Source organism: Cherax quadricarinatus, chromosome 50, assembly GCF_038502225.1.
Source record: "Cherax quadricarinatus isolate ZL_2023a chromosome 50, ASM3850222v1, whole genome shotgun sequence".
In the NCBI taxonomy this organism is placed as follows: domain Eukaryota; kingdom Metazoa; phylum Arthropoda; class Malacostraca; order Decapoda; family Parastacidae; genus Cherax; species Cherax quadricarinatus.
The window spans coordinates 1,480,473-1,498,836 of record NC_091341.1 but is presented as its reverse complement, the minus strand read 5'-3'; the positions used below and the strand labels follow the sequence as shown (position 1 = coordinate 1,498,836).

General features: G+C 38.5%; 1 long non-coding RNA gene across 1 annotated transcript; it reads left to right on the top strand.

The window, feature by feature from the left end:
- The first annotated feature begins 219 nt into the window (after nucleotides 1-219).
- Nucleotides 220-17,871, top strand: LOC128695355 (uncharacterized). Its single transcript, XR_011393341.1, has 3 exons — nucleotides 220-426; nucleotides 6,838-6,929; nucleotides 17,658-17,871. It is a non-coding gene; the product is annotated as an uncharacterized lncRNA (long non-coding RNA).
- The last annotated feature ends 493 nt before the right edge of the window (nucleotides 17,872-18,364 follow it).

Here is an 18,364-nt window from a genome sequence, read left to right as displayed (position 1 = left end):
CCCTTAAGTCAATGTGACCTGACCTGACTAGGTTGGGTGCATTGCCTTAAGCCGGTAGGAGACTTGGACCTGCCTCGCATGGGCCAGTAGGCCTGCTGCAGTGTTCCTTCGTTCTATGTTCTTATGATATTTGTAGATGAATGGTTCAGAGAACCGACATGTTGATAAATTATGATAGTACGAAGGGCGGGTGCGGGGGTGATTATCTGGGCTGCCGCCCTTGGTGGTGGTTCCTCCTGGGAGGGCGGGCTGTGGGGATTCTTGCCTCGTTGTGGGGGATGTTCTTCCTTGCTGGGGGTCTGGTCAGAGTATTCCCTGCCGGGGGATAGGTGGCCTGGCCCGGGGAATGGGTTACTGCCTGGTGCTGCCATCTGTGCTGACGCCATCTTGAGCAAGCTGGTGTTTGTGAGCTTATATTTATAAGAGGTAAGGTGCCGTAAGATATTTGAATCATTTGAGAGTTGTATAAGCTGGAAGAGGATCAAAATACCTTCGTGAGGTTGCATGAACATATCTCTATAGAGGCTCATGTGAGAGGAAATGTATAAGATGAGTGATAAAGGTAATGCTGCAAGTTATCATGAGATATAAACTGATGATCTACATGATATGCGAAAAATATATGTCACTCAAACTGATGATGTACAATATTTAAAATAACTTCAAGTATTCCATTTATTACTTAATATTACTCTTTGTTAGGAATAGAATTAGCTTCTCATTGATGTAGTTTAACAAATAATAAAAGCCTGTTTTTGCTTCATCGTTAATTAACATAATATAATTTTATTATAAAATTTAGTATTGCGTATTTAAATTAGGAAATATAATTTGTCGATGAGTTTAATGCTGGTGGATGAACCTAAACTATCATTCATTTATATAATACTGACAAGTTTATCGCTTTCTTTGATTATAGTAATAATAATAATAAGTTGAAGAATTATTATCAAAGGAAGTGCCTTGATGCCGGTGAGTAGCTCTTGATCCAAGTGCTGCATGACCCCTCTGGGTTTAACTTCCATAATAATAAAGGCCAAAACAAATAAAACACTAACCTTATTAGGTTATCTCAGGTTAAATTTTACATAAATTAATATAAAAAATGTAAAAACTCAAAACTGTGTATTAGGTCTGCAGAAAGAAACTGACTTTCAACGTTTTGATATATATTGACTTAACAAGAGTGAAGAACTACTCAGTATTCACCCCTTTAATTGAACTATATTTTTAATAGAGGGTAAATGCCACAGGAATGTGAGACAATGAGGTTCAATCCAAGAAGAGGGAGGATAAGGCCAGGTTCTTGTATCAAGAGCCCCTGACCTGCATCAAGGCACCTTCCAAAGACCCCAGTGGAAATAAGCCAAGGACCCCAATATAAATAAGTCACTTTGCCTGGATTTTATTTTTGGGGGGGAGGGTTATCCTAGGTAATTTACTATGCATGATAATTGTATTTATGTGTAATTGTACATAATTAAACTTAACTTAATTCCTTGAGTGTAAGGGATGACCAAATGCGGTGACATAATAATTATGATAATCATAAGTTAACTTAGGTTGGCTGCCTTAACAATTTATTCTTAACTTTAAATCAGCTCAATAATACCTTATAATTCAGGTATAACATAAATGAATTTAAGTAACAGTACCTAGATCAATATGTACTTTTCTCTTGGGAGTATTATTTATGTAAATTTTCCAGTATTAAGTGCATTATCCAAGAGATATATACTGTATACTTGAAAATAAAATAATATAAAAATATTTTTAATTAATGACCATACAAACAGTTATGGTAGTTAGATTTATTTATTATTTGGTTATCGTTTTGACAGTTATTTTTTCAGATAAAATTTGAAAGTACATATTGGAAAAGAACTTTTTTTTCTATATAATCAAACCTAATGTGACCCAACTTAACCTTACCAACAATTTTATGGTTAGTCTAGGTTAGGTTTGGATGGGTTATGTTAGGTTAAGTTATTAAATTTAATTTTCAGTTTAAAGCTTTTCTCCTGTCTAAAATATTGCTGTGTCCACTAAACAACCTACTTAAAAAAAATATTCATTGAGCCTCAAGGAGAAATCTCATTATTTTTCTTGATGTGTCCTTTTTTTTTTTAACTTCTCTGAGGTTATTGATTCCCATTCATGTACCTAGAAGTGGACCCCATGGCTTGGTAAGCAACGCACTCGCCTCATACACTGAGTGACTGTGGTTCAATCCTTGGCATGTGTAGAAATGTTGGGCATGTTTCCTCACACCTGTTGTCCCTGTTTGCCTAACAGTAAGTAGGCATCTGGGTGTTAGTTGACTGTTGTGGGTAGCATCCTGGAGGCCAAGATTAAAGGATCCCATTGGAAATAATATGTTTATTTACTACAAATACATGTACAAGGTATACAGCCCTAGCTGACATCAATGACATGCTACTATGTAGAATGCCACTTGTTATGCAGAGCATTTCAGGCAAATTAGATCAGTTTTGTCCCAGGATGTGACCCACACCAGTCGACTAACTCCCAAGTACCCATTTTACCGATGGGTGAACATAGACAACTGGTGTCACGAAACATGCCCAATGTTTCTACCCTCACTGGGAATCAAACCCAGACCCTCACCATGTAAAGAGAAAGCTTTAGCCATCAGGCCACAGGACAGACAGTCCTCAACACACTGATTTTCTTGGGTTATCTAGAGTGGCTAACCTTCCAGGTTAAAAATCCAAACAAATCTTATCTTACCTTATCTTAACCCAGTGCACTTCAAATTGAACAGTAACAGTATACGTACTACATTAGAAATCAGAATAAATTTAAGTCATGGTAAACGAGCTGCTTTCTGACTAAGCAAACTAGAAGCAGTACATAAGTTTTTATTGAAGGTTTGGGTACACATTTAATTTAGGCTTTGGGATCACAGATTTTTTTAAGCATGCATAAGTAAGTTATATGCATTTAACCTAGAATAACCCAGTAAACATTGTGACTTATTTCCATTGAGGTCAAGTGTTTCAAAAAATTTCATAATTAGCAGCTAAATAAGATGTATTTAAGGTAGCCACAACTAAACAGCTGCATTTAGTGTGTGCCTCACACAAAACATCAAGAACTCATGTAAAAATTGAAATAAATCTGTAAAAAATAACACTAACAAAATTAGTCTGTTTTTGTATAGGAGTGTTTAGTGTAATACTATCTTTATGCACCCCTATCCTGTGGGGCAGTGTAAGTGTAGCTTTTGTATAGCAAAGTAAGTGTAGTTTTTGTATAGGAAATTAAGTGTAGTTTTTGTATAGGAAAGTAAGTAGTTTTTGTATAACAAAGTAAGTGTAGTGTTTGTATAGTAAAGTAAGCGTAGTGTTTGTATAGCAAGGTAAGTGTAGTTTTTGTATAGCAAAGTAAGTGTAGTTTTTGTATAGCAAAGTAAGTGTAGTTTTTGTATAGCAAAGCAAGTGTAGTTTTTGTGTAGCAAAGTAAGTGTAGTTTTTGTATAGCAAAGTAAGTGTAGTTTTTGTATAGCAAAGTAAGTGTAGTTTTTGTATAGCAAAGTAAGTGTAGTTTTTGTATAGCAAAGTACAGTGGACCCTCGACCAACGCTATTAATCCGTTCCTGAGAGCTCATCGTTAATCGAGTTAATTTTCCCCATAAGAAATAATGGAAATCAAATTAATCCATGCAAGACACCCAAAAGTATTGAAAAAAAAAATTTTACCACATGAAATATTAATTTTAATACAAACTGAAGAAGACATGTACAATTACATGACACTTACCTTTATTGAAGATCTGGTGATGATTGATGGGATGGGAGGAGGGGAGACTGTGGATGGTGTTAGTGTTTAGAAGGGGAATCCCCTTCCATTAGGACTTGAGGTGTCAAGTCCTTTTCCGGGGTTACTTCCCTTCTTCTTTTAATGCCACTAGGACCAGCTTGAGAGTCACTGGACCTCTCTCGCACAACATAGTCTTTCCATAGAGGCCTGTACCTCCCGTTCCTTTATGACATTCCTAAAGTGTTTCACAACATTGTCAGTGTCACAATTAAACACTTGTTCAGGTTTCAATTCTTCACTGTCTATGTACTCCTTGAATTCCTGCACATATTTTTCAGCTGCTTTTTGGTCCAAACTGGCAGCCTCACCATGCCTTATCACACTATGTATGCCACTGCGATTCTTAAATCTCTCAAACCCACCTTTGCTGGCCTTAAATTCACTCACATCACCACTAGTTGCAGGTATTTTTCTAATTAAATCCTCATGCAACTTCCTAGCCTTCTCACATATGATCGCTTGAGAGATGCTATCTCCTGCTATCTGTTTTTCGTTTATCCACACCAATAACAGTCTCTCAACATCTTCTATCACTTGCAATCTCAGTTTCGAAAACATAGTTGCACCTTTGGCAAGAACAGCTTCCTTGATTGCCATTTTCTTGGCCACAATAGTAGTGATGGTTGACTGGGGTTTTGTGTACAACCTGGCCAGCTCGGAGACACGCACTCCACTTTCATACTTAGCAATGATCTCTTTCTTCATATCCATAGTAATTCTCACCCTTTTTGCTGTAGGGTTGGCACTAGAAGCTTGCTTGTGGCCCATGGTGACTTATTTTGCAGGTGCAATCACTAAAAATGCTGTGATAATATGAAATGTTCTGATTGTATGTTTGGATGGGACCGCGGTGGGTGGCTGGCTTGTAAACACTGGCCACAAGTGGACGCATCCCAGACGGAACGAATCGTGTTGGTTGAGTTTTTTAGCGCTAGTCGAGGCAAAATTTTTGCGTTAAAATGTATCGCTAATCGGATTTAATGTTAGACGATGCCAGCGTTGGTCGAGGGTCCACTGTAAGTGTAGTTTTTGTTTAGGAAAGTAAGTGTAGTTTTTGTATACGAAAGTAAGTGTAGTTTTTGTATAGCAAAGTAAGTGTAGTTTTTGTATAGCAAAGTAAGTGTAGTTTTTGTATAGCAAAGTAAGAGTAGTCAAAGTGAGTAGTAAAAACCACAATCATAACAAATCCCCAAGCTAAGATATAAGTAACATTAAAATCAGTGTCATGCAAAATGACTGCATGAAAAATCTTGGTATGTACATACCTGGAGTTTACCTGGAGAAGGTTTCGGGGGTCAACGCCCCCGCGGCCCTGCCTGAGACCAGGCCTCATGGTCTGATCAACCAGGCTGTTACTGCTGGCCGCACGCAAGCTGACGTACGAACCACAGCCATGTTGGTCAGGTACTGACTTTAGGTGCCTGTCCAGTGCCTTCTTGAAGACAGCCAGGGGTCTATTGGTAATCCCCCTTATGTATGCTGGGAGGCAATTGAACAGTCTTGGGCCCCAGACACTTATTGTGTTGTCTCTCAGTGTACTCGTGGCGCCCCTGCTTTTCATCGGGAGAATGTTGCATCTCCTGCTGAGGCTTTTGCTTTCATAGTTATAAGTTCTTTCTTCAAAGTTATAAATACATAAATAATTATATGTTTGACAGCAATGCAGCAACAAAGCATCTGGACCTATATTCCTAGGTCTAGGAACTGTAAAAGCATAAGAATGAAGGATCACTGCAGTAGGTCTATTGGCCCATGCTAGGCAGGTCCATCTCTTGCCCACTCATATACCTTGTTATAAAACAAGCTAGGAAAGAGCTAAACATATAATGTATATGTTGCTCTATATTGTTTAAAATAACATTATTACGTTTCCAAGAAAAAAATTATTCGGATTAGTGACCTCAGATGGCTAATAATGTGGGATAACTGAAGAAAGTTAAACAGGGTAGCTTATTTCCATTATGGCCCTTAGGCCCTCTTCAGAATGCAACACGAAACGAACAGGAAACGGGTGATATCTTAATAAGCACAGTGAAAAAATAGTGAAATTCCAAGTGCTTTTGTGATTTTTTTCTTATTTTGCAGAAATTAGTTATACAGACTAAGAACTTATCTTACCTCAGCTCATTTCAAAGTCCAGGCCTGTTTAAGGTACAGGCAGGCCTCGCTTTACAGTGTTTTGCTAATAAAGTGGTTTTCAATTATACCCATTCTTCATTTATTCAGACTTCCTACAATAAATACATTCACACCACTCACTATAAGCTAAGGACAAAAATATATTAAGATGAGTAATATGTGTACTGTTTATGTATTTTTTTAGGCCTAGCTATATTACTCACTTAATATATAATAATGTAAATGTATTATCAGGCTTTGAAGGTGAAAAAAGGGTATGATTGCAGCGATTTTTGCTTCACAGCAGTGAAGCGAGGCCCTCCTGTGTGCTACCTCCCCCATGATGCAACCCATAACAGTCAACCAACACCCAGGTACCTACTTACTGCTAGGCGAACAGGGGCAACTGGTGTAAGGAAACATGCCCAACATTTCCACCCATGCCAGGAATCGAATCACGGACACTCAGCATATTAGCCGGGTGTGCTGCCAACCAAGCCACAGGACACCATTCTTACATTATCAAGGAACATATATTGCAGTTGTAATACTGTATATGAAATGACTAATATTTATTCAGACGTAACTATGCCCAGTGGGATCTGACAAGGACCTATTGTGACCTCTGTGTTCCTGCTTTTGTACTATTGCTCACAGGATAAGCATGGGGGTATATAATAAACTAACCACTCATGTGGCATGACCAAACTATTGTATTAATCAGCCAGCATCCAGGCATCTATTTACTGCTATAAAAATCTAATTATTTTAGGTTTCATGTATATGCAGTTAATAGCATCTTCACAAAAGATGTTAAACTTAAACTTAAAAAAAAAGATACAGTACTTCATTTTTAATATTAAATCTTTTCAACAGTAGATTGGAACTGCAGGTTATGTCAATTACTGGGGATGTCAGAGCAGTGTCAAGAAGATGTCATGTACCAGGATGTGGAGCCTCTTCTCCAGGTGAATTTTTCCTCTTTATTTAAAGCATGGAATATTTATAATGTAAACAATGCACAGTTAAAAGAGTAGATAAAAAGTTGGGTCCTAGGAGCTAAAAATCAGTGAAATCAATCTATAAGAGTTTTAAAGGTGGGTTCAGGAGATATAACATGATCCTTGCAAACACAGCTGGGTGACTACAATAAACAGTATAAATCAGCACCAAAGTAGTCAAAAGTATATCTCCCGATAAAGAATATTATGAAGAGTAGAAAGTAAATATTTTATTATATTCAGAAGAACATTTAACCCTTTCACTGTCCAGACCCCTCAGATTACTATTACATAGTCTTATCATCCATTTAAAAATGGAAGAGAATCTCTTTCTGAAGGTAATGACATTAAAAGTATGAAATTTGATGAAAAATGTATGGAATTATGCAGTCATAAAATTAGCGGTTTCACTACAATTTACACATTGGCGATTTTGCCCACTTTTGGTCTTTTTTTTTTAAGCCAATTCCATTGCTCCATTCATTGAAATTCTTAGCTCTTTTTCTATTATGCCTTCCATTCTGTCAATTGAGCACACAAGGAACTGCCCATTTACCTATTTTCACTACCCTATAAACTGCACAGAAGTTCGTAATTTAGCCAATTTTACAGAGAATTAAAAAATAGCAATTTCAAAACTGAGACCAAAATAAACAATGTAGACATTCCTAACACTAAAACATCATTTCCTCTGTTCATTAATCACATCCCCAGGCCTTTCCTGTATTACACTTGCCTTCCATTTTGAATTCTTAATCACACAAAAATAGATAATTTTTCTCAGATAATAAAATACAGTATAACCAGGAATGATTGGTCATGGTTTATAGTGTCCCAGTAATTGAACCAATTAGAAATCCATAAAACAGACTGGGGAAGGGGGGTGTAGGTGGCCTTACCCATCCTCAGGAAACTCTGTAATAATTTTAATATTTTTGCTACTTTGAGCTTAACTTCAAGCTACATCTGTCCTGAAACCAACCAAAATTATATCTATTTCATTAATATGTCTTCCATTTTGTGACATAAACAACCAATAAAACTATAAAAACCATCCAAAAAAAACCCTCAAAATCGCTGTTTTAAACCATGCATGTGGTCAGAGTTTTGCTTTTCCTGTCATGCACTGTGTAGAGTAGGATTTTTTTACACTGTGCACACTTACTGCACATACCCATTTTATTATATCTAGGCCAAAATTTACTGCTCACAGCTCATGTGAGTGAGCTTTCATGACAAAGAATTATGTGATTAACCCTGGTGTAGTGACGTAGTTCTACATGATACACCATTGAAAGGGAAAACATAAAGTACATCTATACAGTAGTGTAAAGATAATGAGAAGAGTTTTAAGGTCATAAATAGTGTATTGCATATACTGCATTACATTAGCTATGTCTGTCATAAGATGGAATATTTACTATAGTACGTATATTAAAGAGATACATAATTAGGTTTTACCTAGGTAGTAGGTTGGTAGACAGTAACCACCCAGGGAAGTATTACTGTCCTGCCAGGTAAGTGTAAAATGGAAGCCTGTATTTGTTTTACATGATGGTAGGATTGCTGGTGTCTTTTTCTTTCTCATAAACATGCAAAATATGGACTAGGGTGCATTCATTTGTGGAGGAACATCACCCTGAGAAAGCTGTTGCAATATGTGCAACAATGCCATGTCCCATTTTAGGCAAATCTTAAAGAGACGCCAGAAACAGACCTATCTGGACAGATATTTTGTGCGACAGGGGTCCAGTGACTCTTAAGCTGGTCTTGCTACTTCTGCTTACACTTAGGTCACACTACACATACATATACAGTGGACCCTCTGTTTTCGTGTTTAATCCGTTACAGAGAGAGCGGCGAAAATGGAAATCAGCGAAAACTGAAACCATTTTCCCCATAAGAAATAATGGAAATCCAATTAATCCATTCCAGACACCCAGAAGTATTAACATGCACGAAAGAACGAACATTCAACATGACACTTACCTTTATTGTTGGTGGATGGAAGACAGGGAGGAGAGGAGAGGGAAGAGAGGTTATTCTTTGGAAGGGGAATCCCTTTCATAAGCACTTTAAGTACCAGGTCCTTATCTGGGGTCACTTCCCTTCTTTGTTTTTTAATGCCACTAGGACCAGCTTGAGAGTCACTGGACCCCTGTCACACAAAATATCTGTCCAGATAGGTCTGTTTCTGGCGTCTCTTTAAGATTTGCCTAAAATGGGACATGGCATTGTTGCACATATTGCAACAGCTTTCTCAGGGTGATGTTCCTCCACAAATGAATGCACCCTAGTCCATATTGCACAAATCTCCTTAATCTCTGAAGAAGGCACCTTCTTCCATCTCTCTTCCTCCTCCTCTGAAGCAGTTTCTTGAGCTGTGGTCTGTTGCTGCCGCAGATGAAGCTCTTGCAGCTCATCAGTGGTTAGCTCTTGATTGTGGTCCTCCGCCATCTCTCCACATCCTGGCCACTCACATCCAACCCCATGGAATTCCCCAATGCCACAATAGATTGCACAGCTGGCATAGGGTTGTCAAGGTCAGCCTCAAACCCTTCGAAATCTTTGTTGAAGACACAATCTGGTTGCAATTTTCTCCAAGCAGAGTTCATCGTCTTGGAAGTGACTCCCTGCCAAGCCTTATCTATAAGGCTTATGCAGTGGAAAATATTGAAGTGATTCCTACAGAACTCTCTTAGGGTCAATTCAGACTCTGAGGTTATGTCAAAGCACCTTTGAAACATTGTTTTGGTGTACAGTTTTTTGAAGTTTGCAATGATCTGCTGGTCCATGGGCTGGATGAGAGGAGTGGTGTTAGGAGGCATGAACTTCACTGTTACAAAACTGAATTCCTTAGACAACTGGTCTTCCAAGTCTGGAGGATGAGCAGGAGCATTGTCCATTAACAGGAGGCACTGGAGTGGCAATTTATTATCCAGGAGGTATTTCTTCACACTGGGGCCAAACACTTCATTGAACCATTCCAAGAAAATTTCTCTTGTGACCCATGCCCTACTGTTAGCCTTCCACATCACACACAATTTACTCTTGGCAACACTGTTTTTCTTGAACACACTGGGATTTTCAGTGATACACCAGTAAAGGCTTCACTTTGAAATCCCCACTAGCATTACCACACAACAGGAGAGTATGCCTGTCTTTCATAGGCTTGTATCCTGGGAGTGCCTTTTCCTCCTGCATGATGTAGGTCCTCTTTGGCATTTTCTTCCAAAACAGGCCTGTTTCATCACAATTGAACACTTGTTGGGGTTTGAATTTTTCAGCCATACAAAGTCTTTGAATTCCCACACAAATTTTTCAGCACAATGTTTGTCAGAACTCGCACTCTCACCATTCCTTACAACACTGTGAATGTCACTTCGCTTCTTGAATTTTTCAAACCAGCCTTTGCTGGCCTTAAATTCACCAACATCAGCACTCGTTCCAGGCAGTTTCCTTATTAGATCGTCATGCAACTGCCTTGCCTTTTCACAAATTATCGACTGCACAACACTATCTCCTGCTAACTCTTTCTCTCTGATCCACACCAACAACAATTTCTCCACATCTTCAGTTGTCTGGGCTCTCTACTATTTTGTTATCGCATTCATTCAGGTAGTAGGTTGGTAGACAGCAACCACCCAGGGAAGTACTACCGTCCTGCCAGATGACTGTGAAATGGAAACCTGTACAGTAACTGTTTTGCATGATGGTAGGATTGCTGGTTTCTTTTTCTGTCTCATAAACACGCTAGATAACAGGGATATCTTGCTACTCCTACTTACACTTTGGTCACACTTCACAGACACGCACATGCATATATATATACATACATCTAGGTTTTTTCTCCTTTTTCTAAATAGCTCTTGTTCCTCTTTATTTCTTCTATTGTCCATGGGGAAGTGGAAAAGAATCTTTCCTCCGTAAGCCATGCGTGTCGTATGAGGCGACTAAAATGCCGGGAGCAATTGGCTAGTAACCCCTTCTCCTGTAGACATTTACTAAAAAAGAGAAGAAGAAAAACTTTATAAAACTGGGATGCTTAAATGTGCGTGGATGTAGTGCGGATGACAAGAAACAGATGATTGCTGATGTTATGAATGAAAAGAAGTTGGATGTCCTGACCCTAAGCGAAACAAAGCTGAAGGGGGTAGGGGAGTTTCGGTGGGGGGAAATAAATGGGATTAAATTTGGAGTATCTGAGAGAGTTAGAGCAAAGGAAGGGGTAGCAGTAATGTTGAATGATCAGTTATGGAAGGAGAAAAGAGAATATGAATGTGTAAATTCAAGAATTATGTGGATTAAAGTAAAGGTTGGATGCGAGAAGTGGGTCATAATAAGCGTGTATGCACCTGAAGAAGAGAGGAATGCAGAGGAGAGAGAGAGATTTTGGGAGATGTTAAGTGAATGTATAGGAGCCTTTGAACCAAGTGAGAGAGTAATTGTGGTAGGGGACCTGAATGCTAAAGTAGGAGATACTTTTAGAGAGGGTGTGGTAGGTAAGTTTGGGGTGCCAGATGTAAATGATAATGGGAGCCTTTTGATTGAACTTTGTATAGAAATGGGTTTAGTTATAGGTAATACATATTTTAAGAAAAAAAGGATAAATAAGTATACAGGATATGATGTAGGGCAAAATGACAGTACTTTGTTGGATTATGTATTGGTAGATAAAAGACTGTTGAGTAGACTTCAGGATGTACATCTTTATAGAGGGGCCACAGATATATCAGATCACTTTCTAGTTGTAGCTACACTGAGAGTAAAAGGTAGATGGGATACAAGAATAGAAGCATCAGGGAAGAGAGAGGTGAAGGTTTATAAACTAAAAGAGGAGGCAGTTAGGGAAAGATATAAACAGCTATTGGAGGATAGATGGGCTAATGAGAGCATAGGCAATGGGGTCGAAGAGGTATGGGGTAGGTTTAAAAATGTAGTGTTAGAGTGTTCAGCAGAAGTTTGTGGTTACAGGAAAGTGGGTGCGGGAGGGAAGAGGAGCGATTGGTGGAATGATGATGTGAAGAGAGTAGTAAGGGAGAAAAAGTTAGCATATGAGAAGTTTTTACAAAGTAGAAGTGATGCAAGGAGGGAAGAGTATATGGAGAAAAAGAGAGAGGTTAAGAGAGTGGTGAAGCAATGTAAAAAGAGAGCAAATGAGAGAGTGGGTGAGATGTTATCAACAAATTTTGTTGAAAATAAGAAAAAGTTTTAGAGTGAGATTAACAATTTAAGAAAGCCTAGAGAACAAATGGATTTGTCAGTTAAAAATAGGAGAGGAGAGTTATTAAATGGAGAGTTAGAGGTATTGGGAAGATGGAGGGAATATTTTGAGGAATTGTTAAATGTTGATGAAGATAGGGAAGCTGTGATTTTGTGTATAAGGCAAGGAGGAACAACATCTTGTAGGAGTGAGGAAGAGCCAGTTGTGAGTGTGGGGGAAGTTCGTGAGGCAGTAGGTAAAATGAAAGGGGGTAAGGCAGCCGGGATTGATGGGATAAAGATAGAAATGTTAAAAGCAGGTGGGGATATAGTTTTGGAGTGGTTGGTGCAATTATTTAATAAATGTATGGAAGAGGGTAAGGTACCTAGGGATTGGCAGAGAGCATGCATAGTTCCTTTGTATAAAGGCAAAGGGGATAAAAGAGAGTGCAAAAATTATAGGGGGATAAGTCTGTTGAGTATACCTGGCAAAGTGTATGGTAGAGTTATTATTGAAAGAATTAAGAGTAAGACGGAGAATAGGATAGCAGATGAACAAGGAGGCTTTAGGAAAGGTAGGGGGTGTGTGGACCAGGTGTTTACAGTGAAACATATAAGTGAACAGTATTTAGATAAGGCTAAAGAGGTCTTTGTGGCATTTATGGATTTGGAAAAGGCGTATGACAGGGTGCATAGGGGGGCAGTGTGGCAGATGTTGCAGGTGTATGGTGTAGGAGGTAGGTTACTGAAAGCAGTGAAGAGTTTTTACGAGGATAGTGAGGCTCAAGTTAGAGTATGTAGGAAAGAGGGAAATTATTTCCCAGTAAAAGTAGGCCTTAGACAAGGATGTGTGATGTCACCGTGATTGTTTAATATATTTATAGATGGGGTTGTAAGAGAAGTAAATGCGAGGGTCTTGGCAAGAGGCGTGGAGTTAAAAGATAAAGAATCACACATAAAATGGGAGTTGTCACAGTTGCTCTTTGCTGATGACACTGTGCTCTTGGGAGATTCTGAAGAGAAGTTGCAGAGATTGGTGGATGAATTTGGTAGGGTGTGCAAAAGAAGAAAATTGAAAGTGAATACAGGAAAGAGTAAGGTTATGAGGATAACAAAAAAAGATTAGGTGATGAAAGATTGGATATCAGATTGGAGGGAGAGAGTATGGAGGAGGTGAATGTATTCAGATATTTGGGAGTGGACGTGTCAGCGGATGGGTCTATGAAAGATGAGGTGAATCATAGAATTGATGAGGGGAAAAGGGTAAGTGGTGCACTTAGGAGTCTGTGGAGACAAAGAACTTTGTCCTTGGAGGCAAAGAGGGGAATGTATGAGAGTATAGTTTTACTAACGCTCTTATATGGGTGTGAAGCATGGGTGATGAATGTTGCAGCGAGGAGAAGGCTGGAGGCAGTGGAGATGTCATGTCTGAGAGCAATGTGTGGTGTGAATATAATGCAGAGAATTCGTAGTTTGGAAGTTAGGAGGAGGTGCAGGATTACCAAAACTGTTGTCCAGAGGGCTGAGGAAGGGTTGTTGAGGTGGTTCGGACATGTGGAGAGAATGGAGCGAAACAGAATAACTTCAAGAGTGTATCAGTCTGTAGTGGAAGGAAGGCGGGGTAGGGGTCGGCCTAGGAAAGGTTGGAGGGAGGGGGTAAAGGAGGTTTTGTGTGCGAGGGGCTTGGACTTCCAGCAGGCATGCGTGAGTGTGTTTGATAGGAGTGAATGGAGACAAATGGTTTTTAATACTTGACATGCTGTTGGAGTGTGAGCAAAGTAACATTTATGAAGGGGTTCAGGGAAACCGGCAGGCCGGACTTGAGTCCTGGAGATGGGAAGTACAGTGCCTGCACTCTGAAGGAGGGGTGTTAATGTTGCAGTTTAAAAACTGTAGTGTAAAGCACCCTTCTGGCAAGACAGTGATGGAGTGAATGATGGTGAAAGTTTTTCTTTTTCGGGCCACCCTGCCTTGGTGGGAATCGGCCAGTGTGATAATAAAAAAAAAAAAATAATTCACCCCTTTCGCAACATTAGCTTCCATGATTTCTTTTCTCTTTGCCACAATAGAGCTGATGGTTGATGGCGCTTTCCCATACATCCTGCCAAGTTCAGCAATGCGTATGCCACTTTCATATTTTTGAACGATTTCTTTTTTTCATTTCTATGGTGTTCTTCACTTTCTTTACCAAAGGACTGGCACTAGGAGCTTTCTTTGGGGCTATGGTGGCTTATTTAGCATTCACACAATAAACAAGTACCAAAAACAATGGATTATTACAAAATGTTCCATATGACCTCGCAGGATATGTTCACTTACCGAGAAACAACGCAACACTCCCTGAGAATGCGTGTAGGAGGCTGCTTTGTCTGTGCGCTGGGCACTGGACAGGTTCTGTACCATTGACGAAAATGGAGGAAATTGATGAAAATGGAACCAATATTTTGATGAAAAAAGTTGGCGAAAATGGAAATTGGCGATAACAGAGATCGATGAAAAGGGAGGGCCCACGGCACAAGCATATATATACACACCCCTTGTTCTTGTTTATTTCCTCTTATCTCCATGGGAAAGTGGAACAGAATTCTTCCTCTGTAAGCCATGTGTGTCGTAAGAGGTGACTAAAATGCCGGGATCGAGGGGCTAGTAACCCCTTCTCCTGTATAAATTACTAAATTTAAAAAGAGAAATTTTAGTTTTTCTTTTTGGGCTACTCTGCCTCGGTGGGATATGGCCGGTTTGTTGAAAGAATAATAATAATTAGGTTTTAACCTTTAACCCTTTCAGGGTCGACAGGCCCTCTCAGAGCCTTGTTCTCAGGGTCGGCCAAATTTAAAAAAAAAAAATTATTTTTCTTATGAAAATATAGAAAATCTTTTCCCGAGCATAATGACACCAAAAATATGAGATTTGATGGAAAACTTAGGGAATTATGCTCTCGCGAAGTTAGCAGTCTCGACGATGTTTACGCATCGGCGATTTTGCCCACTTTGAGCCCTATTTTCGGCCAATTCCAGTGTACTTGTCGACAAAAATCATAACTATTTTGCTAGAACTCCATTTTTTCTATCGAATGAGTACAAGAAACCACCCATTTACTGATTTCAACTATCCAATACAGTGGTCAGAATTAAGCAATTTTGCCAATTTCACACAAATTTCAAAAGATGCCAATTTCCGAATAGGATCCAGAATAAACAAGAAAGACATTCCTGGCACTAAAATAACATTTCCTCTCTTCATTAGTCATGTCCCCAGGCCCCTCTTACATTCTTTTGCTTTCCACTTTGAATTTTTATTCTCACAAAAAAAAATAGAAGATTTACTGTTAGGCAGACTACTGCATTGGTGTAGAAATGGTATAAATATTATCAGCGCACTTGTGAAAGAATATTAAACTCACCAGTTGACGTGTATTGGACGCATAGCATGATTTGTTTACTTTTGAACTTTGGTAAAAATCGAACATTTCTGCTAATTTGAGCGCAAATTCCAAAGTTGTTTTCTTTGTAAAACCAGTCAAAATCATCTCAATTTCTGTAATATGTCTTCTATAAAATGAGACCAGGAAAACTAGAATACAACAATAAATACCATACGAAAATACAGTGCAAAGTCGTTGTTTTAATCCAAAAACATGGTCAAAGTTTTTTTTTTCCTCATTACGCACTGTGTGCTGCAGGATTTTTTTATACTGCGCACACTGACCACATAGACCCATTCTTTCATATGTAGGCCTACCAGCTTTCTCACTAGATTTGAGGGCGCTAGAATTTAGGCATACTAGTACGTCAAAAACCCTGGTGCCTAAGCCATACTAGTACGTCCGAAACCCTGAAAGGGTTAAACTGTCCAAACATAGATCTACGTTCGGAGCCCTACGTGAACGAACATAGATCTACTTTTTTTTTTTTTTTTTTGCATTCTTTCTTATGGGGAAAATCAAGGTCGGAGCACTACAGGTGAAAACGTAGATCTACGTTTGGAGAGTTTAAGAGTTAGTCATTTGAATTTGAAAGTAAAATACATAGTACAGTACATACTTATAAAGACTAAAGGATCACAGCAGAAGATCTAATTGCCCATATGAAGCTTGTGTATCTTTCCAATTTGCAATATTTTTAATGTATTTGTTCCAGTGATAGACTGACACTGCCCACCAGTTTGTTCCCTTCATATGGAACTATTGCTAAATGAATGCTTTTTTTTTTTTTAACCTTATTGGCTGTCTCCAAAGGAAACAATTTTTCATTCATTCATTCATTCATTCACTTGCTGTCTTACCAGAAGTTTGCTGGCATCACATTTCAGATGACCTTCCCACTACAAAATCTCCTCTCTTCCTTCAGGGTGCAGGTACTACCCTTCCTACTTAGAGAACTCAAGTCTGGCTAACTTATTTTCCTGAATCCCATTTCATTTATAGTATATGATTAAAGATAAGTTTTAAAGGATAGTTTCCATAGAAAACCTTAAGTTGCACGTTTATATATCATATGCCTCCAGCAAAAGCATGCCCATTTCCATTAAGGATCATGAGATCAGAATTCATTTCTATTGGAAAGTCCATTTCCATTAAGAAGTGCAGTGTCAGGCAGGCCTGAGACCCTCCAGTATGCATTAGGCAACTCCATTGTCTTTGCACTGTGGGGGAAGGTATGAGGGAGAGTGATGGGATGTAAACAAACCAGCTTCCCATGCGAGTCACTGTATCAGAATGTGTATCATGTGATTTTAGCTTGGTACACATCGCTCAGCTTTTCCTTCTTTTCATCACTCCATCTGGATATTTATCATGGCTTCCAAAAGAAGTGCAGGTGATGCTGGTGAAACTAGGAAGAAGATTAAGCCTGAAATTTTGCCTACTACAAAAAAAAATAGAGATAATTGAAATTCTGAAGGGTGGTGCACACATTATGGAAATGCCATAAATATTTGGTGTTAGAGAATCAATGATTCAGTCATTTTAAGACACTGAGGCAAAGATAAGGGCTTATGCAATGAATAATCCTTAGTGTGACAGTGAAAAGAATGAGGACTTGGCCCACAGCCATCCTCTCCATTCACTGCAACATGTTAAGCATCCTGAACTTGAAGGTAAGTAACAAATAATGTACATTACATGTAGTAATGTAACCATTTTTTTTTATCTAATGTACTTTCTTTTAACTGTCTGAACCTCACTTAGGTTCAGGCACTTCACAGAGCATCATCATTGATAATGTTAGGAAAGAAAAACTTTTATTACATTAAATTTTTTTAACTTTTTTGTAACTCTCTCAGAGGTCTGAAGAGTGAATCCTTTGTTTTTTCCATGTTTTTTAGTCCATATGTCACAAATCATTAGTGTACAGTTTTCAGAAATGTAACCTGTGTAAATCATGATTGTTCTCTGCCTTTAGAAATTGTCCAGTAATAAAATTTGCACAAAATTTTATTAATTTGACAGTTTTCCATTTTAAGTTTTTAATTACATTTTTTAATATCTTGCAGGTGTGGTTGTTTATTCAGTCAGAAGAAACAAGGATGAGGAAGGGCACCGATGCTGGATGACAGTGTTAGGACTGGATGATGGACGCTTGGCTGTCCATGCTTGTCAGAGACATTTTCCAGCAGGAGCACCAACACGCAATCATCCAGATCCTAACCCTAACTTATTTAACCCTATACCTAACCAGGTGTGGTAAATAGCATGACTTTCGATTTCTGACAAACTTGATTTTTTTCTAGTTCCAATCTTAAATACCTCTATAAAGTACTTGCTTGTTACTCTGCTAGCCTCAGAACACATTTCTCCTATTTTCGTTCATTACTCTTATGTATTCTTCATTCCCATGATATTTTACATATAATTTTGATTAATTTATCTTAATGCAATTACTAATTGCCATTATTTAGGAAGACTCAGGTTATACATGCAGACAAAGCAGAAAAAGTGCTTCCTCAGTGCAAATTTATTGAATATTGTGCATTAAACAGATGAATGTTATTACAGGCCTTATGAATATCTTTCTTTAACTCTTCTAGTCATACTCTTGCTTGTCTTTTGCCATTTCTGTTGGTTGTTCTCCTACATCTGTACCATGCCCTGGCATGATAGTGGCTTTCTTTGTACTTAGCAAACCAAAATTGTAATTACACATTGTAACCTTTACAAAGAAATAACCCTTTATCTTTTTTTTATGCATGTTTCTTTCCTA